The sequence below is a fragment of the Cavia porcellus genome, unplaced genomic scaffold (assembly GCF_034190915.1).
Source record: "Cavia porcellus strain 051 isolate PalLab524CR breed Dunkin Hartley unplaced genomic scaffold, mCavPor4.1 scaffold_14, whole genome shotgun sequence".
NCBI lineage: Eukaryota > Metazoa > Chordata > Mammalia > Rodentia > Caviidae > Cavia > Cavia porcellus.
Genome location: NW_026947497.1, coordinates 70,289,780 through 70,311,976, shown reverse-complemented (window position 1 = coordinate 70,311,976; position 22,197 = coordinate 70,289,780).

The following is a 22,197-nucleotide window of genomic DNA, read 5'->3' as shown; positions in this document are numbered from 1 at the left end:
TGTCTGGCTCCCACTCTCCCTCCCATAACCTTGAACTGCAGTGGATTGGCCATGCTGGTTTCATGGGAGACTCAGTGGACCTCACACCTAGATGGAGGACCTTGGCAGGTTCTGGTCACTATGTACCGAATAACTGGATGGATATCAACCACACAGTAGGACCCTAGGAGACACACTGCCGACAGTTGTGATTATTGGGATTGAATAACCAGATATTGGGCCAGAAGGTGAAAATGACAAAAAGAAAAAGCAAAATGCAATCTCAAACATCTAGTCTTTAAGGAGCAAGAACAGGTGAAAGTGAAATAGAGGACTTTAAAAGTCATACACCAGAAATCTCTGAAAAGATAGCAAATGAAGTAAAGAAACAAATCCATAAGGCTGTAGAGGAAACCAAATTAGAAATAATTTCTCACATAAAGACAGAAATAACAACCTTAGTTAGAGAGTTGCTCAGCATAGATAAGTTTTAAAAAATATAGAAACATGGAAAATTGAAACTATGCATGAACAATGTAGAAAACAAGCAGAATCCATGAAACAAATTCAAAGAGATATCCAAGAAACAAAAATTCTATTGAAAGTTGGAAAAACTGTTTAAATGAAGCTGAGGATAGAATTCCAGACCTTGAGGACAGGATCACAGATAGCGATCATGAAAGCATAAAACTTATAAAAACAACAAAGAAGCATGAAATGACAACCCAGCAGCTTCAAGACGATGCCAAGAGAAACAACATAATACTAATAGGCATCAGTGAAGATGTAGGATTCAACACAAATGACAAAGGTAAATTCACAGAAGTAATAGCACAAACTTTCCCAAATATGTGAGAAAAATCTGACATACAAATAAGTGAGGCATATAGAATGCCAAACAGTCAGAACCAACATTAATATACACCCAGACATATAATAATTAAGATCCCAGACATACAGCATAAAAATAGAATACTAAAAGCTGTCAGAGAAAAGGCACAACTCACCTATCAAGGACAGCCCATTAGAATCATGGCAGACTTTTCAGCACAAACCCGCAAGTCAAGACATGCTTGGAGTAAAGTATTTCAAGCCCTAAAAGAAAACAACTTTCAGCCCAGATTGATGTACCCAGAAAAAAACTGTCTTTCAGATTTAATGGAGAAACAAGATACTTCCATGACAAAGAAATGAAAAGATGCTGTTTTTGTCCTGAAAGCCCCATGAACAAGGCATGTACATAGAAGAGACCCACCTGGGCATGACTTACCGATCACACTGCTCTCCTAAGTACAGAACACAGATGTGAGCTTCACCCAAAGTTGTTGTAGCTTCCCAGGGGGAACAAAAAAAGGGTGATGTTAAGGAATGGGGACTGATTAAACTCAAAACACTAATTCATGAATTTAAAGAATATTGAAAAGCAATGGCTGTCTTATTTGCTTCTGATGGACAACACTCAACACAAGGGGACTGCCACAGCAAAGTCTTTTCATAAATGTCTGAGTTGCTAAGATGCAGAGGTAAGGAAAAGATATGCTGACAAGGCACAATTTTCAGGGCTAAGGCTTGAGACTCCACACTCCTTTGCTCACCTTTTGAGACCTTGCCAAGCTTTGGTATCTAAATCTACCCCTAATAGGCAACTCCTGGATCAGCAATCAAAAGTTAAACTGTGCTTGATCTCAATGGAGACAGAGCCTTGTAGGCCTTTAAAACAAAAAGAGATGAGCCAATGAAGATGAAATCTGTTTCACCTCCACAGCCTCTGCCTCATTGCCATCTCCCAGCAGACAGCAGCTTGAAGAATTGCCCTGGTATCCCACTCCTGAGCCAGACTTTCCTCTCTGCAAGGAAGGCTGCAATCAATATGTATCACAAAAGACTGATATGATGCCTGAAACTGAGGAAGCATCTGCAAAAAACCGATGCCAATCATTTTTTAAGGTTGTGCATCAGGCTCTTCTAGGATGGATGGACCTGCTCCCTACCTCAAACAAAATGAGAAGGAAAGCTTTGGTGATGGGTGATAGCCAGGGGATTATCACTTCTAAGATGTAGTGTTTATGTGGTTCTCTCACCTCCTTCAACCACACTGACATTCCCAGATATTCAGCACAACCTATCATGCCTAAAATCACCCACATTTGAGACATCTTCTCACTAGAGCATTGGCTGCCAATACAAATGAGACTGAAAGAAAATTAATTTTGCCTGGGTGAACTTTGACTGTATGGCTCACAGAGCTGTGTCAGTCAGAGCAAATGACATAAAACTTAAGAATCAAACAGGAATCTGTGAGAAGATGGGGGATTTCAGTGGGATAAATAGCTAGTCCAACTCCAAGCTCAAAGACAAACCAGGACTTAGTAAGGCACAGTTTAATGGGGATTGTGGAGCATGTGAACTAGACACCTTATGTTCACAAAGGAAACTTTCAAGGTGGAAATGCACAGTAGGGGATGAGGAAGAGCAGCAGGGGAAGTTACAGAATGTTTCAGGAAGTATAAGACAGGAGACACCTTACAGTGAGATTCAAGTGTCACACAGAGCCTGCCCAGTACTGCAGTGAATAGTGAGCCTTCTCTCAGCTAACTTTATATGATATTCTAAATAACCCAGTTGTTATACTTACAATGCATTGTAGTGCAGTGGTACCTCAGTTCATAAACTTAACTCATTCCACAGTTCTGGGAAGAGGGCCACATTCTCGTTCATCACCTGAAGTAAAACCATGCTCAGTGCTTTTTTTCACTAATAGAAGTGCTCCTGCACCAAGATATTACCGTGCCCTATTTACAAAAGCTTCTGCCTGTAGGACTCAGATGGTCATTAAACAGAGATTTCACAGAATTTCTCTAGGGCCTGGGGCTCAAGCCTACAGTAAGGTTCATGGTTGGAGCTCAGTACATTTTCAGTAAGATTCAAAAGACAAACTGAAAACTGAACAATTGATTAAAAATAGAAGTGTTCTGAAACAAGGCTGATGTCCCAGGGCTGCTGTGACCGTGTCCTTTCTGTGAGGCTACTTTGTTTTCCCAGAGTAATTCTGCCTGATCTTAATTAAAGACAAAATGGCCCATAGAGACGTGGTGAACTCTAAAGAAATAGATTTTGATTAAGTACAAGAAATTGAGATTGTTTTTCTTTTGCAAAACAAATGCCATTAAAAACAGGAAGAACCATTTTTTTTAGTATAAGAGCTTCAACTTTTCCAGAAATTGGAATTAGTGGCCCAAGCCCAGACTACAGATGGCTTCACCTGTCTTCTTGTCCATGCAAGCTTGAAAATGAAATGGAAATAATCTGGAGATGAAAGATCACATTACACTGAAAATTCTCATCAGTTCATTGCTGCTACTAAAATGGCACTTCTCTGACCTCTAATTAGATATTCTTAATTACATTCCTGCAAAACCACAAAATAAGAAGCACTTTTATTCAGGTTACAGAAACAATCTATACAATTTAGAACAAGATGTCTCTTCAGTAAATTTATGAAAATCTGCTTCTTTGGTAGCCAGAATTAATATTTCCCTATTCTCTTGGGTCAGATCTGAAGGTCATTCCAGTCAGGGCTCTCTCTGCATGCTAAAGGCTACTCAATTAATCTTGTTTGCAGAGATTTGATAGCATTGACAGAAGGTCAAAAAATAAAACCAAGCAAAAATATGGTTGAACTCCTACAATGTTATTCAAGGTTAATTTTCACTCATTTTTCATTTTCTTCATTGTATCTTTATTCATTCTCTTTGACCTTTTTTGTTTTTCTTTTTCTTCCTCTCACTCTCTTTACCCTATCTCCACTTTCCATTATAGAGTTTGATGGGTATCTTATTCAGCTTGTTCAGTGTGAGCTATTTTATCAAAACAAATGTTTATATCTGTAGCATCCTTCCATTCACTTGGGAAGCAGAGAAAGAAATAACCATACAGCTGGAATAAAAATAGTTTTCATCAGTTTCAGAAAATTAGAGGACATTAAAAACACAGTTGTTGTTTTAGATGTTCAAAAAAGACTCTGAGAAGTTGCATCCTTTGAACAAGTTAGTACATGACCAGCATTTTAGAACAGTATCTAAAGTAGCAGGAAGGAAGCACTCAAAACTGTTGACTTTGTTCTTATTTGGATCAGCAGAAGCAGGAGCAGCTCCACAGGTCAGCTCTCCTGGCTAGACTGGGATGAGCCCCAGGAAAGCTACGTGGGTTCACACAACTGCAGTGGTATCTCCAAGGTTACTGAGTTCCTGGAGCACTCTCAGTAGTATCCCTGCCTTTCACCCAAGGTCATGGTGTAGATAAACCACAGGTCATTGTAGCAATCAAAATTTTTAAAAAATAAGAAAAGAAAAAAATTTGAATTTTTGTTATTTTTTAGTTGTTTGCTTCTTGATTTTTCTGAGATATTTTTGTCTTTCAAATGAAGAAAAAAAAGAAGAAATAATGAAAGAGAGAGTGAGAAAAAGAAAGAGAGAAAGAAACCTGTGAACTGTGGAGAGGAAGACATTCATTTCCTGAGACCTCTCAAAAAACCAAAAAAGCAAAGAAACTAAATGCTTGTACTGTTTGATTGACTTTGCAGGCCTAAAATTGTAATCTGAGCATCTATTTGGAGGATAATAGCATGTAATACAGCCAATATGAGGGATTTCCTTCTTTCTTGTTTTTGAAAACCAGTATCGTTCTCACTGTTTTGATTTGCTCCAATTTGTTTTGTTTTATTCAATGTTCTGTTTTGATTGATTTTATTGTTTTGTTTTACTTGATTTTACTATGCCTGATGATATGGACAACTATTTTGAAGGTAACAAAGTATATGGTAGCCATTGTTGATTTCCTATTATATTGTTTTGAAGTTCCGTATCCTTGTGCTGTTTTGTTTTGATTGGATTTATTTGGTTTTATTTTGTTAGTTGTTATTGTCTTTAAAATAAATTTTAAAAATTTTGAGGAAAACCAATTTTCCAAATGCAGCTTATTGATACAAACATCAAAAAACCTGGTAAATTAATAGAGGATATGGGAAAGATATTTAACTTAAAGATTTATGTTTTCAGGAGATGCTCATATCTCCAATGAAGGAGTAGCTAGGGTTCAGCTGCTCAGAGTGTGCTCTGCAGGCAGCAGCTTCCTCATCACCAGAAGCTTGCTGGAAGCACAGAAGCTTGCACCTTACCCTGGAATGATTAGATCAAAACTTCTTTTCTAACCAGACTCACAAGGGACATGTACACTCATATCTATCAGAGAAGCATTAAATAGTTGGCTTGACATTTGAAATTTGTGTTATTAAAATCATTGATAGCCGGCAGGCTGGCACACAGCTGTAGTTCCAGCACTCTGGGAGGCTGAGGTCACAAGCTCAAACCCAACCTGGGCAATTTAGCAAGAGTCTGTCTCAAAATTAAAACGTACAGGCATGAGCAGAGTAATTCTGGGATTTAGCTCAGTGCAAAAAGCCCCTGTGTTCAGTCTCCAGTACTACAAAATCCAATTGAGTTCAATCCAATCTGTTTCAGTTCAACCCAATCCAATCTAATCCAATGGTGGAGATGCAGCTCAGTGCAAAAGCTCTGTGTTCAATCCCCCGTATCACAAAAAAATAATGATAATTTAAGAAATGATAGACTGCAAACCAGAGATAGGTGTGGCTGAATTAAAAATTAATCAGTTAAAAGACGCAATTGACATAGTCTCCCTTAATACTATATCTGCACTCTTGATGACAAAACTCATAATTGAGAGAAAATAAAAGAGATCGTGTTTACTTAGAATCTTACATTTAGCATGTAAACTGCCAACCAAATAAAAAAAATAAAGATAGGTTTAACACTGCAGTGATTTGGGAAACCAAACTCTCCTGACCTCTAAAACACGTACACACACACACACACACACACACACACACACACACACACATTTGGAGATAATCTGAAGGAATCTTATTTACTCCTAATTAGCAGATTCTAAATGTGTAAAATAATAAATGTGATAAAGCAAAGACTTAGTGGAAGATTTTATCACATCTCTTTAATAATTGACATTTATACAGGTCACTACCAAATAAAGACATGAATAATTTGACTAACAACAACAACAACAACAAAAAATATATATACACACACACACACACATATATATATATAGTTGCCAACAGTTTACATATCTTCAAAACTGACCTTTCATCATCCTACAAAGAAATTGCAAAGTTCTACAAACTGAAACTCACATAAAAACCAAATATTCTGTTGTATAACATTAAACTTAGAAATTAACAGGAAAGTGCAACAATCCTCCCTAAAAAGAAATAATTCACTTGGAAATATTAAAATATTTTTAAATAAGTTATAATCAAAATCTACTTACAGAAGGTCATTTTGAATTTTATATGTCAAAATATGTGAGTTAGCCAAAGTAGCAAAATAATGGTGAGAAATTTGTGTGTTCTTGCATATATGTAGTGTCAAGAATGAAGCATTGTTACGGTTTGTGTTCAAATGCCCCCTCCAAGCCTCATGCAATCATGATGTGGATGAATCTAGCATTTGTGATTGGTTTGTTGTCTAGTGCTGGGATTGGCGATGTGAGTGCTTTACCCACCCAAGATCAGAGCTGACAAACAGTGTAAGGGTGGGACGGAGGTGTGACTTTCCTCTTTTGCCTGGTTTGCTCTTGCTGTTTTCAGTAGCCATGAATGCCTGCCCTGCCATGCCATCCTGCCTTGAGCCATGAACTTGGACTAAAATCTTCAAATCTGCAAGAAATAAACTCTTCCTTCCTGCATAGTGGGCATAAGTTATTTTGTCTACACAATGACAAAAAAGGAATCAAGATAAGCATTAAAAACAAATTACTGGGTGGGGAAAAAAAACAAAAAAACAAATTACTTGCTTTAATGAAAATGCTTAAAATATCAATTAAATAAATTTGAAGACTCCTAAAAAGTACTTAATAGAAAAGTTATTAATAGAAAGTAAATATTAATAAAATTAATAAAAAGATTAATAAAATAATAAAATATGTTTGCCACGAATCCATAACCATAACAGATGTTTCTTTTAAAAACTAGTTAAGTCCTAAAATTTTTCTTTAAAAGGAGAGGAGATGAAACCATATATAAACAAAAGATTTGATTACTAGTGAAGAAGTTTCTCAAAATTTTGTTATATTCATAAATTTGATAATGTAGACAAGATATATAATTTATATGTTATAGCCTAAAAAAATTAAAAATAATCACAGATCTTTCCATTAAACTTATAGATGACTTTTACTCAATCTTTAAAGAAATTTTCCCATGTATTTTAATGGACAAGTTCCCAGTCCATTCTATTATAATAGCAAATTCTGATTTTAAATCATATAATGTTAGTTCCAGATCACCCAACTAAGTGAGATGAAAAGATAGAAATGTAGGTGTTTTCTTAATAGTTTAAATCATATTTGAAGGAACTGAGATAAACTTGGGCTATTGAAAGTAACTCTTAACATTTCAGGTGATGGTTAAGGAGTATGGTAATAATCCTCCCCTATTAGAACATATGTAAAGTTCCTAAACCACAATTCTGATTTTTTAAGGCCCTAAAATGTACTCAGGAATGTCTAAAGAAGTATCTCTGATGTTCTTTGTACTTATTACCGTCTTTGTTTTTTTTCTATTTTGCTAATTGATGAAGAAACAAATTATGCATATCAAGAGACATTCATAGGATGTGATATAATGAAAACTTGTAAATTCACATCTTAATTATGTCCCTCCTTAGCATACTTTGATTTCCAATGTCTGAAAAATAGGGAGAAGTTGAAAATAAAAGAAAGTTAAGATACAAATTCACTAGGATCAATGAGTAATCCTTCCTGAGTATTAATGGTAAAAATATGTGTTTCAACACACTTGTCTTCATTCATTAACTCATTCAGCAAATATTCAGAGTATGCACTATGATCTAGGTTCTGTGATTAATGTGCTCCACACCAAGTTTTCTTCCTACTGATTTTGATGTTTCTGAATAATAGCTCAAGTAGAATGGAATCAGATATAGCAAGTCTCCAAAAAGCCTATTATTTGATGAGAAGAATGTCACCAGTAACAGAAAGAAGAATAAGACTAGCATCAGTGTTTGTAGTATCCAGAACAGAATAATAAACTATATTCATCTAGAAAGATAGAAATTGATATGGATATTAATAATGATTAGAACTAACTTCCATAACTGTGCAGGAATTGCAAGTATGGAGATGCACACTGGTTTAAGATGATGGATCAGCATTTTAACAGGAGAGGAAAGCACAGAACAAATCTGTGAAGGTGTTTTACTCCATTTAAAAATCCTAAGATCTAAAAACAGAATTTACAAACAGATCACAGAGGACGCTGAACTTCAAGTTGACAGGGCAAAAAATGCTACCATCTAAACCCTCCCTTCCTTCAACTCTAGCCAAGGAGTAAGCATTTAAACATTTAATTTCATGCTTGTTTTATTAAAACCAAAATAAATGAAAGAAATCCTTATCACCAACAATAGGTGTCTTGGTTACTTTTCTCTCGTTGCTGGGATAAAATGCTCAACACCCAAAATGATGGAAAGAAAGGTTTATTTAGCTAACTGTTTGTGGATGTTTCAGTTCATAATCAGCTGGCTCCAAGCAGGGTGGCACGTCACAGAGACAGCACTTTAAGGCAGCAGCCAGAGCAAAATGGGGGAAGAACCAGCCTCTTTTCCCCCCCTTATATAGTGCACAGGCCACATTCACATCTCAGGGCTGGTGTAGCACTCACAAAAATCTCTCTAACTTCCTCTTGCACAGGATGAGGATACTTACAAAGTAAGAACCCTGGCTCCCTGCTGAGTCTCTCAGTTAACGCAAATTGACGCAATATATCAACCATAACATTAGGTATATTTTATCTTCAATTTTTCAAAAGTGAGAGTAGTTCTCCCTTTATATTTCCCTTTATGGTTCAGGTCAGCTATAGGGACAGTGAAAGCTCTTTCAACTACAAAGTTGCTGGTACTATCTGTACCTGGAAAGTAAAGTGCCATACAATAACTGGTGTTTATTTTTATGGGTCCACTATGTGTCCACATTACAGAATCCTCCTAACAAGGCTGAGGAAGTTAGTTCTTCATCCTTGGTGAAACCAGATCAACATCAATCATCTCCTAACAGAGAAGCAAACACTGGTCTGCCGGCAGTATCTGCCTACTGGAATCCATAGTGCCCCACACATGCACATCACCATGCCAAGTCCAAACAATAAGCTGACCATGTCCCCTCAGTACCAGCCAGCTGACCCTTTGCTCCTCAATATAAAGATGTATGAATTTCATGTCTTTACTTGGACAAAGCCCCTTTGAAATCTCATAAATTCTTCAAGTATGGAGTATCCTCCAGTCCAGCCCACTTATGAGATCTTCGTGGACCTATATGCCACTTGGCAACAGAACCTTTTGTTTTATTTTGCTTTGTTTTGAGTCTAATCTGTGGTACACTATGACTTAGGTGAATTTATACATAATGTGTTCTCAGTTGTTAATAGTATGATAATACTTTTCTAACAAGATTCCTATAGAGATCAGATGAAAACTTGCAAGGTGACATGGAAAGTACTATACATATATAATTATTACTGTATTTAACATATTTTACTAAGCAGCTACAATTTATGAGGTCATAATAGTTATAGGAATACAACTGTCTTCTACCAGAGATGCAAGTTCTCTCCTGAAACTCTTGGGTAAGATCAGTGTTATAACTATTTGTAGGAACTGTGTATATCCAAGTACACTTTCTTCTGGATATCAGAAAAATGTGATAGATTTAAACATATTTTAAAGGCCAGCATCTGCACGGGCCATGTCTCAACAGCTATTCTAAAAGCAGGATGGAAGGGAGAGACAGCAGATCTGAGAGACACAGGAACTGTAGTTAAAGAACAGCTTTCTCCTGAGGTTGATTAGGAATGCAAGTAGCATTTTATCTCACTGAGCAGAAGTTTCTTTAGGTTGGACTTTCTTCAGATTCTTGTCAGAGAATGGAAACAAGAGTAATGGATTAAAGAGAGGGAGTCAGAGACAAATATCTCAGGAAACTGCTCTCGAAGGTTGCATTTTAAAATAACGTGTCCTGTTTATGATGGCACAGCTTTTGAGAAACCAGCTATGTTTTTAGTTAATTCTATTTGACATTTTACAAAGTCACATTTTTATGTCTACATTGACAGCATCCATTCTTAGAGCTTCTAACTATTAACCTAAGAACAAATGACACCATTTCCTGAGGACCTACTATGACCGTGAAGTTTGCATGCTTTGCCTTTGACAACACTGACAGAAGGTGTTGCTGTGCTCATTGTTCAAGTGAGGAAGATGAGAATCATTGTGGTGAGTAGAGCTCACTGAAGCCACACATCCAAGGAATGACAAAAATAGCATTTAAAGATTGACCTGCCAAGCATCAAAAGGAATGTTGTTTGTGCTGATAATTTCATGTGTAAAATTAGCAATAGAAACTTGGGTAAAGGCAATTGGAAAATGTTTATCTAATTGTAAGTAATATATATATATATATATATATATATATATTAGTTTAGTAATGCTAGACTCAGGAGGACCTTTGCGATCAAATCAAAATTTGCATTTCCCATGTTGGGAAAATTTAAATTTAAAGAAGGAAGATCACCTCTCCAGAGCAAGAAAGTTCATACAAAGCTAATATTAAAAATTAAGTATATATAACTGGATATATATATATATGTGTGTGTGTGTGTGTGTGTGTGTGTGTGTGTGTGTGTGTGTGTATGGTGTGTGTTATTATAGTCAAAATAGATTTGTATTACTTCATTGAGAAGAAAGGTTTGTGTTTATATTGATCAATTTTTCATCTCTGTATCTTGTAATGTGAGTAATTAATTTGAAGATAACAATATGCAACATATTAACCATAGTTACTATCTTGTTTTGAAATTTTGTATCTTTTTTATCTTTAAAATAGAATTTAAAAAATTATGTCTCATGCACTCTGCTTCAGTTATTCCCAAAGGCCTTGGACAGGCCGCACAGGTCAGCTGCAGAGATCTGAGGTTCTCCACTGGTCTTCATTCTCCTTCTTCAGGTTCTGCCAGGTCTCCTGGGTTACCCACAAACCCCTGGGAGAAACCTGGCCACTGTTGTCCCACCTGTAGTTAGAACCAACCACCAGGCACAGTGTTTTCAGCCCTCTGTCACCCACATCATGTTGGTTTCCTTGCAAGTGTCATGAAGAAGCACCACTTCCCCTGCTAGTGTCTCCCTGGGTCTCTTGGGCCCCAGAGGTTATTCTGGTGCCAAGAATCTCGCAAAAATATTTTTTGAGCAGGTCTGCCAGCTTCCACACCCACCTCACCCCTCACTAATTATAGCCATTCAAGCCCAGTCATTGGAAAATGTGAGGCATGAGCATATTTTCTTCTCCCTTTTTCTTGTCATTTGTTTGCTCACATTCTATCCCCATCCAAACCTTGTGTCTCTTCCCTCAGGTACAAAACAGAAGCTCCTATGCGTGCAACTGGAAACAAATAAAAGTAAATACCTGCTCCGTGCATGGGATTGAGTGTGCTTCTGTGTGTGTGTGTGTGTGTGTGTGTATGCATATGTGTAAATGCAGCAGGGATATAATAAGCAGCGAGATATTCTACTATGATTGGAATCAGTTTTCTGGCCTTTTTAAGTCTCAGTCACAGTTTATGACTGTTATAGCTGTGCTTATAAAAGATCTAACGATTGGCATTTACCTCTCTGAGCTTAAGAAATTCAAGACAAATGATGAAGTTTGAAACCAAATTGGTCTGGCCAAATTGCACTGAGTGGCAGGACACCCCGAAGTGTCTATTTCTGTTGTTCAAGTCTGAGATGTCACAAGTCTTGACTTGGAATCATCTGTAGGTACTTCAGTGACAGGAGTGGGTACAAACGAGGCTCGGAAGGCTTCCTACAGCCCTGGAGAGTTAATTGACAGAATTCACCAGCTGTTGTCTGAATTCTGGACAAGATGTCAAGTATTTTTCTAGGTTTCCATCTTCCTGCACAAGCCATCCATTTCAGAAGGAATTCAAGAAGTTCTACACTGAACTGTGCACTTTTTAACATTTTTGTCTGCTGCTGTTTCATCTTCCCCAAAGCCCAGAGAGGTTAATTAATCCTCTGCCAAAACCAGGCAAAAAAGAGGTGGAAAGCAGGGCAAAAACCAGGTGTTCTGCTTTCATAGTGTGGCTTCCCAAGGCACACACCTGCCTGCAGCTCATCTCTCCATGGCTAAGAACACAGTCTCTCAGTCTCTCATGTTTGACCTATGTGTCCCTTCTTGTCACTCACCACTGGCAAGTCCCTCCTGAGAGAGTCATATGGCCCCACGTCCTCCGCTCCACACAGCTGAGGCCAGGGAACTAACTTATTGAGTAGCCAGCAACTCTGTGTGGGTGAGTTCAACTTTCACCAAAGTATCTTTTGATCCGAAAATAAAAATGAGTTGAACTTAATAAATCCCAGGAAATTATCAACCTCTTAAGGCAGATAAATAGTATATAGCACAAAGAGTTTCATACACTCAGAATCTACGAACAAGGGAACCTTTAAAAAATCTATTACAATTAAGGTAACAAGACACAGTACAAATCGTGACACTTAGTTTTCATAAGGAAAGAAGTAACAGAACTGAAAGAGCATTAAGTTGACTCGGCGTTGCTTATTTTTTAATACAAATAAATATACCACTCTGTTTTGAGGAAAGAAGAGAAGGTGAGCCTTCATAACTAAATGATGCTAATGAACCTTCCAGGGTCTTTGATTTCTTAGTCTTTGATCTCATTAATTTTTTCATTGTCATGTAAGACTTGTAGCCGCATTTCTATTTTTTGTGGTTTGGTTTGGTTTGGTTTCTAGTCTTCATTCGTGTGTTTTTTGGAGTGAGCATTATATGAATGGACTTTACCAACAGAACTATATTCTCCACTCCCATATAATACAGCCTCCCTCATCCCACCCTGACTTATCATTTCATTTTCCTTCTTGAAATTCTGACTTGAGTGCCCCCTCTGCCTCCTTCACTGATTCCTCCTCCTCCTCTCTTCCTCTTCAAAAACATCACCCAAGGCAGGGCTCCTGTATCAGCCCCTTCCCAGTGGTTCTTCCTCACTGGTCATTCTTCCTCACTGGCCATGACCTCCAAAACCACACTGATGCTCTCACATTTTTATTACCATTACATGTTTGCAACACCTAAAAATTGCATTAGAAGTGGGAGATGGGTATGTCACATCTTGGTCACTTTTATTACCCTTCCCCCGCCCTCCTCACTCTTTCCTTCCTCAGATTCCCTTCCATCATCCTTAGAATCTGTCTCCTTGTTTCCAAACATCTATCTCTTATTTTACTCTGCACTTTATTTATAATTTGGATTTCCATATTAGAGAGAACATGCACAATTTAATCTCCTTGTCTGATTGTTTCACTTTGTGGTATGGTCTCAAGACTCAGTCATATTTCTAAAATATGTCTCAAATTTATGCTTCATGGCTGAGTAGAACTTCATTGTGCATGTATGATACCACATTGTCTTTACTAATTCATGTGTTTGTGGATGTATAGACCCCTTTTATATTGTAGATATTGTGAGTTGTGCTGTTATAAACATGGGACTGTAAATATCACTGCAAGATGGTGGTTTCAAATATTTTTATGATGATACACAAGTGAGATACAGGTAGGTCAAATGGAATTTCTGTGTGTAGTTTTTTTATGCATGTTTATATTGATTGCCAAGGAGGCTGTACTAGGTTATATTCCCACCAATAGTGTTGAAGAGTCTGCTTTCCCTCACAATAGCACCTACATTAATTGTTTATTTAGTTATTTTTTCTAGAATAAGATGGAGTCTCAGTGTTGCTCTGATTTGCCTTTCTGTAATGGCTGAAGATGCTGAACTTTATTCATACACTTACAGGCCATTTCTATTTGTTCTTCTGAGAAGGTTCTATTCATTTCAGTTGGCCAGTTTGAAATGGATTTTTATTTTGGGAGTATTAATTAGAAGTTCTTTAAAGATTCTAGATATTAGTCTCATGTCCAAAGAGGACAAGAGGCAAGATATTTTTTCCCACTCTGTAGGCTTTCTGTTCAGTCCATCGGTTGTTTCACTTACTATGCAGAAGTTTCTAATTTTATATAATGCCACTTGCTGATTTTTGATATTGTGTCTTAGTCAACTGGGATTCTGTTCTGGAAGTCCTTGCCTATGCTTATGTTTTCAATTGTTTTACTGCTTTTATTTATTTCTGAAAATTTAGTATTTCTGTTTTTACATAGAGGACATTGGCACATTTTTATTTGATTTAGTATAAGATGAAAGACATGGTTACAGATTCATTCTGCACTTGGATAACCAGTTTTCACAGCACCTTTAAAGAGGGTACCTTTTATTCAGCATATGTTATTGGTGCTTTTGTCAAAGATCAGATGGCTAGAGGTGCTTGAAGTTGTCTCCTCATCCTTTGTTCTATCCCCTTTGTTTATGTGTCTATTTTTGTGCCAGTACAATGCTGTTTTTGTTACTATAGCTTTGTGATATAATTTTGTGATATAACTGTGATACAATTTCGTGATATAACTGAGACTATAGTGTCTCCTGCCTTTCTCTTTTAAATACATTTCAGTCATATATCCTTATCATTTTCTTTGATGTCTCTATTTATACCTTGCTTTCATCTTTAGTCATCAGCCCATTTCAATCATATTCTTCTAGTTATTCCCTGAAAATTGTCAACACTTTTAACTGATTCTTCATCTGCGCATTCCATAATGCAACATTTTGCTAAAATTTGAATCATTTATTTTTGCTACTCATGATTCCAATACTGACAGTATTAATGGAAAACGTGAGAATACTTACAGTGGCTTCATTCATGGTTTCCCTGCCTCTGGTCCTTGTCACTCCTATTTACCCTGCACAATCCTGCAAAAACTTCTTTCAACATTATTTTTATCATGTACTCCTCTGCTTCAGTATCTGAAATGATCCTCTTTCTTGACTGCATGGTATGGAATAGCTGTGTCTGGCTTTCATTTCATGATTTAACCCAGGTTGACTAGTTTATTTCAGAACTCAGCATTCACTCATCAATAGTAGGTGATAGTACTTAACCGTGCTACTTTTTAGTGCATAGTAAAGACTCATACCAATTTTGTGCATGTTTTGCATTAACAAAAAGAAAAAACTCATCTCTGCTAATTTTTCTGAAAGATACATGGGAAGAAAGGATAAACTGAAAAGTAATAAAGATGCCTACTTACACGGAGTGAAGAGTATAGGGAAATAAGACACTCAATGAGCATGCTTCTTTTATTTTTTTTATTTTATTTAAGGAGAAAAAAGAAAAAAAAACAGAAAAAATATACACGTTATACAGAATTTCAGAAAAAATAAACAGTAGGAAATCACTAGTTAATTACATATTGTCATCTTAGAAATACTTGCTCAAGTTACAAAATTAAAGCATATAGAGGGGACTTTCAAACAGTGAGACTGCAAACAGTTTTGTTCAATGATCCAACAAAACTCAGTAATATGGTTATCTATCTTAAATACTTAAATATATGGAGTTATATCCTTTAGAGCACTTTGTTTTGTACAATGACAATTACACATTTTGGGTTTTATTACTCCCACAGTTATTATTACTTTTTTTTTTGAAGAAAGTAAAACCAAATGTGACATAACAGGACAGAGTCAGTCAAATCAAAAGGATGGACATAATACATAATGTAAAAACAAAATACAAGGTGATCAACAATGGTTACCATTATGCCTCTTGCTATCTTAAAAAGAATTGCCTATATCATCAGTTATAATAAAATTGAACAAAACAGTAAAGAACAAGACCAATAAAACCAAAACATTGGAGACATTAGAGGACTTCAAAAGAAGATAATAGTCAACCAGAATGGCGTCATAATGAATCTTACTGTCGTCACAGTTGTTGCCTATACTTTCGAACTTGGTACTATCAAGCATAACAGAATAGAGGAAAATCAGTCAAAACAAGATGGTGAAAGCAATACAGGGTTTCAAATCAAGTTAATAGGAAATCAGTGTGGGTTACTATAATATATCCTGCTATTTTTTATTTATTTTTCCCTTAAAGGGATAAAAATGAAAAAGTAGATAATAAAAAGGAGATTGAGATTTTAAAAAGAGGGCATAACAACAAAACAGCGCAGGTCAAAACATAGCCATTTAAGCAAAATAGTGTTTCACCACAAGATAATCTCAACATAAAAACAGTTATCATAGTGTCTCTTTCCTTAAAATCTTTGAGTATAACTTCATATACTGTAGCATCAAACATATCAAGACAATGTAAAACCGTTCAAGAGAATGACAGTATTACACGGTATGTAGAATCAACTAACAGAAAATGAACAATGGTTTCTGTATAATCTCCTTGTCTATATAAGTTTTTGTTTATATTATCACATATACTAAAATCCAATAAGATACAACAGGTTAAAACCGATGGAGACAGAAGAACAAAAGCTTGATGGGACTTCAAAACAAGAGGGTATTAAATCAGCACTACCTATTATGATGTCTTGTTTTCTCCAAAATGGCTGTTGCTACCATCCAACCTTCTCTGCCTCATTTCTGTTGAGCTCTTTTTCTGTCATTAGTTGTCAGTTTGTCTTCTTCATTTTGCTTTCTGCTCCATTCATTGTGGCCTCTCTGCCACTGTTTCTGGAATCTTGGTATCTTTCATTTTTAGAATATCCTGCAGCAATCTCTGTAGAGTTGAATTGGTGGTTGCAAATTCCCCTAGTTCCTCTTTATCCTGGAAGCACCTTGTTTTTCCATCAATTTCTAGAGACAGTTGTGCAGGATATATCAATCTTGGCTGGAGGTTATTATCTTTCAAAGCTTGAATTATTTCCCCCCACGCTCTTCGTGATTTGATGGCTTGTGCTGAGAAGTCTGCTGTAATTCTGATGGATGTTCCCTTGTAAGTGATCTGTTTCTTGTCTCTGACGGCTTTTAATATTCTGTTCTTATATTGGATTTCTGGAATTTTGATTATTATATGCCTGAATGTAGTTCTGTTTGGTTGTAGGTGGCTGGGGTCCTATATGCCTTGTACATCTGAGTATCTTTACCATTTGCTAAATTAGGGAAATTCTCCTGGATTATTTCTGTAAATAGCTTTTGTAGTTCATTTGTTTGTGTCCCTATTTCTTCTTTATGTTCTTAATTCTTAAGTTATAGATCCTCTTATCATCTTCTAGCCTTTGTATTATTGATGTTTGTTTTCTTGTTATTTTTAAGAAGTTTTTCATTTCATGCTCCCACCTTACAAATCTGTCCTCCAGTTCTGATAATCTATCCTTAGTTTCTTTCAAGCTGTTATACCAGCTTTGAATAGATTTTTTAGTTTCCTGGTAATCTCTTTGAACCTGCTTCACGTATTCTATGTTTTCTCTATTTTCTCCATCAAACAATTCTCTCCTTTTTTTCTGTTCTTCCATTCCACCATCTGTTTTTTCTTGGGCAGTGCTTAGCATTTCTCTAACTATTCTACTTATTTCTTGCTTTATTTCATTAAATACTTCATTTTTGAACTCATCTATGAGGCTCCGGAGATACTGTTTTATGTCTATTGGTGCTGTGTCTGATATTGCATGTTTTCTGTCTTCATTCTCTTTTGCATTTACCTTTCCTGGATCAGTGTTCTCAGGATTGGGGACTGAAGACCCTTTCTTGTTGCTTCCTCTTCCCATACTTTTTGTTCCTTCCATACAAGCGTATGTAGGAGGCCCAGTTTTTTTTTTCTCTTTGTCTGTTACAGTTTGTTTGAATCCATCGACTAGGTGTTCCTGCCCACTGCAGTGTACTAGGGAGACACAGACCTGGGCAGCCTCTGCTGCACCGAGCATGCTTTTTAAATGTTTTGACATATGAAATCATGTTAATGATCTACATATTAGAAACATGAAACTAAATCAGAAGAATAAATCAAGTACAAACAACTAAAAATAAATGTATTTTAAATGAATAGATAACCACCTAAAGGAGAGGTGGGAAGACAAAGTAATTTTTATTTTGTCTTCTATCTACATACCTATCACCCAAAGAAAAAATGAGAACTTCCAGAGAACTGTAGGAACTTCTTAGTTGCTTTGTTTTCATAGTATTTTGCATACACTAATACTAACAGTGTTGTGAGCCAAGCATGGTGGCACACATCTGTAATCCCAGCACTTCAGAGGCTGAGGCAAGGAAATGGTTGCAAATTCGAGACCCACCTGGGCTACAAAGTGAGCCCAAGGCCAGCCTGAATTGCATAGTGAGACTCTGTCTCAAAAAGACAACAACAACAAAAAAAGAATTGCGTGTGTATGTGTGGGTTATAGCACCAAATAACAAATATATAGATATTGTTGAAAGTCAGCATTTTTCATTTTTTTAACTTTGAGTGTCAGTTCTTTTTATTTTAAAAACAAAAATAGGATTAAAAATGCAGAATTTCAAAAAGTAGGAAATCAACAATAGTTAATATACTGCATATTATCTTGTAAGAAGTTGTTCAGACTACAAAATTTAGGCATAAAAATGATCAAACAGACAATGAAAACACAAACTTTTCTTTTTGATGAATTAAGAGAGATTAGTAGTATAATTGTCTACCTTATATATATTTACACACACACACACACACACACACATATATATATATATATATATATATATATATAACCTTTCCCCTTCTTTTTTCTTCTCCTTTCCCCAGTCCCATTTGTTCTTTCCTTTAGAGCAATTTCTTTCCCTTTTATTTTCACAAGAAGAAATAGAAATATGGAATAGGGCAGGCAAAGAAAACCTCTTTACAATTGAAATATCACTGAAAGAACCAATATAAATTCATAGCTCCATATAGAGATCTATTTCCTAATTCTGCCCATTAAAAGAAAGCAAAACAATGACACTCCCATTGTCAATACACACACTTACACAGAATGTGTACTAAATACTGTTTCTAGTAAATAAATCAATACTTGAAGAAATGGCTAATTTGAGAAATAGAAGAGAGTTGTGAAATAAATGTGGAATATAATCTTGTGCCAGAGTAAAAAGAAAAATACCTTTAAAAATTTGGGAACATAGAACAACACAGAAAAATAGGCATAATAGGCATGAAGGAAGCATCTACTTTATGTTCTAAGATCATTTGGGTATCAAAATTAGCAAGGACAGTTGTGGATGACAATAAGTCATAGAGTGTGACAATAAGTCACACTGATGAAAATTAGGCAGATAGATAATAGAGATAGGAGGGTAGGTTAGGTAGGCTGATAAACAGCTGATAACAAGAAACAAGGGATTAAAGGTACGGGAAGCACCAATCACAAACTTTACTTTGTGTAATTATGAATTATTTAGAAATTCTAAAAGAAAGAAATTGAGAAACTAACAACTTGTGTCCAAGTGATGGATGTATCTGTATTTGTATTTCTATCTATCTCTATCTCTGTCTCTGTCTCTGTCTTTATCTCTATCTCTGTCTCTATCTATCTAGATATTGCTAATGAAGAGCAATGTGACAATTTGAGCCTCTGAATTTGGTACTCAAAGAAAAATACATTATCACTTTTGGAGTATAAAAGCCATCAAGGAAAAGTCTGCTTTTTTATAATGAGGAAACATCCGGAAAATGCACACTGAGATGCATTACCATTTACATTTACTGGTCTTAGGTATCAAAGTTGTCAGTGACATGAAAAGCAAAGAACTGATGGATATTAAAGAGTAGGAAAGAGCTACAAGCACTATAAATAAGTGCCATTTGAACCCGAGATTGGATCCTGCCCAAGGGCTTTGGGAACAGTTATAAAGGACATTATTGGGCAAATGACAGTTCTAGAACACAATCTGTACAGAATCCATGCTAAACATTCTCAAGACATTGGTACAAGAGGGAAAGCTTTGAATGATGGGTTCATTTGCTTTTCCTTCCCCTCCATCTATCACAGAACTGAGTTAACAGAGAGTATTAAATGCATCTGTCTTCCTCCTTTACCATTATTCTGCCTGCTTGGCAAGGGCACTATGGCCAGCATCTCACGTTTCCTGCTTGCTGCTTCTCAACTCATTGAGGTTTAACTTCATGCCACAGTTATGTGGCAAGAAAAGATGCTCCCAGACTCTAATGTTTGAAAGAACCCAGAACCCAGCTCCATGGAGAGTCTGTCATGAAGAATGTTGTAGTCAGGGGTTGTGCAGAGAACAATTACAATCAGGACATGGAATTTATGTATATTATTTTATAATGCTCACCCAAAGTTAATACAATAAAGTGCAGGAAATCTATCCACAACACTAAAGACATAGAATATTTAGCCAAGGGTCTTAAACCCACAGCAATATCCTACATGAGTCCAAATGAAGACCTAGAGCTCATGGCAATGCCTCCCAAGAGTCCAACTGGAGATCTAGAGCCCATAAGAAGGACTCGTGCCAGTCTATTTTATGGATCTGTGCTGGGAAGGCCCAAAAGTCAGTGGTGGATGCTAGAAAGTCTATGCCAGCAGGGTGAAGGAGCTGTGCTGGTGGGTTGAGGGTTCTATACTGCAGCTGAGAAGTTACATTCATAATAAAGACCAGGGCTGCCCTCAAAAGCACCACAGCGATCCTCAGTGACATGGAGGCCCCGAGCTCCTCCAAAGATAAGCACAGTCGAGTACATGCCAGGAAGCCAGCATGACAAGTTCATCCTGGAGACCAAGTGGCACACATCTTCCCCTCTGGAGCCAGGAAGCAATGCTCAATGTGAGGGCCAGAGCTTCTCAAGAAGAACCAATGGCTCAAACAGCAACACGAAGGAGAACCCACAATGCCTCAACACCTCAATGCAGTAGCTTCTCCTTCTCCGCATCTCTATTTATGCTGGCAACTTTCCTCAGCTGGAATATCTATGCTCAGCACCATGGTTATTTAATTTCTCTGTCCTTAAGTGGACCACTGGTTTTTAATCCATAATAAAGAACAAGTAGACAGTTCTCTCTGTGTGAACCAAAACTGCATGGAAGTGGACATGCAAACTAGCTAGCAGGTAGTGAACCTTAGAAAGCTTCACTGCATTCTAATTCCACATCATTTCCTGAAGTTCTAGAGAAAAAAATAGTAACTCCTTCTATTGCAATAAGGGCATCATCTTTGCTTTTGAATGTCCTCAGGCTGCTATATGTATACCCCAAATTTTCAGGCAGACAATGATTCACAATAACACTTCTTTTCTTTTTTTTTTTATTTAAGGAGAAAAAGAAAAAAAAACAGAAAAAGGGTACAAGTAATACAAAATTTAAAAAAATAAACAGTAAGAAATCACTAGTTGATAGATTACATATTCTCATCTTAGAAATAGTTGTTCAAGTTGCAAAATTGAAGCATATAAAGTGGACTTTCAAACAGTGAGAGTGCAAACAGTTTTGTTCAATGATCCAAAAAAAACTCAGTAATATGGTTGTCTATCTTATACACTTAAACGTAAATGCAGTTATAACTTTTAGAGCACTTCCTTTTCTTTTCTTTTGTACAATGACAATTACACATTTTGGGTTTTATTACTCCCACAGTTCTTATTACTTTTTTGAAGAGAGTAAAACCAAATGTGACATATCAGAACAGAGTCAGTCAAATCAAAAGGATGGACATAATAGATAATGTAAAAACAAAATATAAGGTAATCAACAATGGTTAGCATACTGCCTCTTGCTATTTTAAGAATTTCCAGTTATAATAAAATTGAATAAAACAGTAAAGAATAAAACCAAAGCATTGGCGACATTACAGGACTTTAAAAGAAGATAATAGTCGACCAGAATGGGTGTCATAATGAATCTCACTGTCTTCACAGTTGTTGCCTATACTTTCAAACTTGGTACTATCAAGCAAAGCAGAATAGGGGAAAATCAGTCAAAACAAGATGATGAGGGCAATACAGGATCTCAAATCAAGTTAATAGGAAATCAAAGTGGGTTAATATAATGTATCCTGCTATTTTTATTTATTTTTCCCTTAATTAAAAAGATAAAAATAAAAAAGGAAATAATTTTTTTAAAAAGGGGCATTGAGATAAAAGAGGACATAACAAAACAGCGCAGGTCAAAACATAACCATTTAAGCAAAATAGTGTTTCAC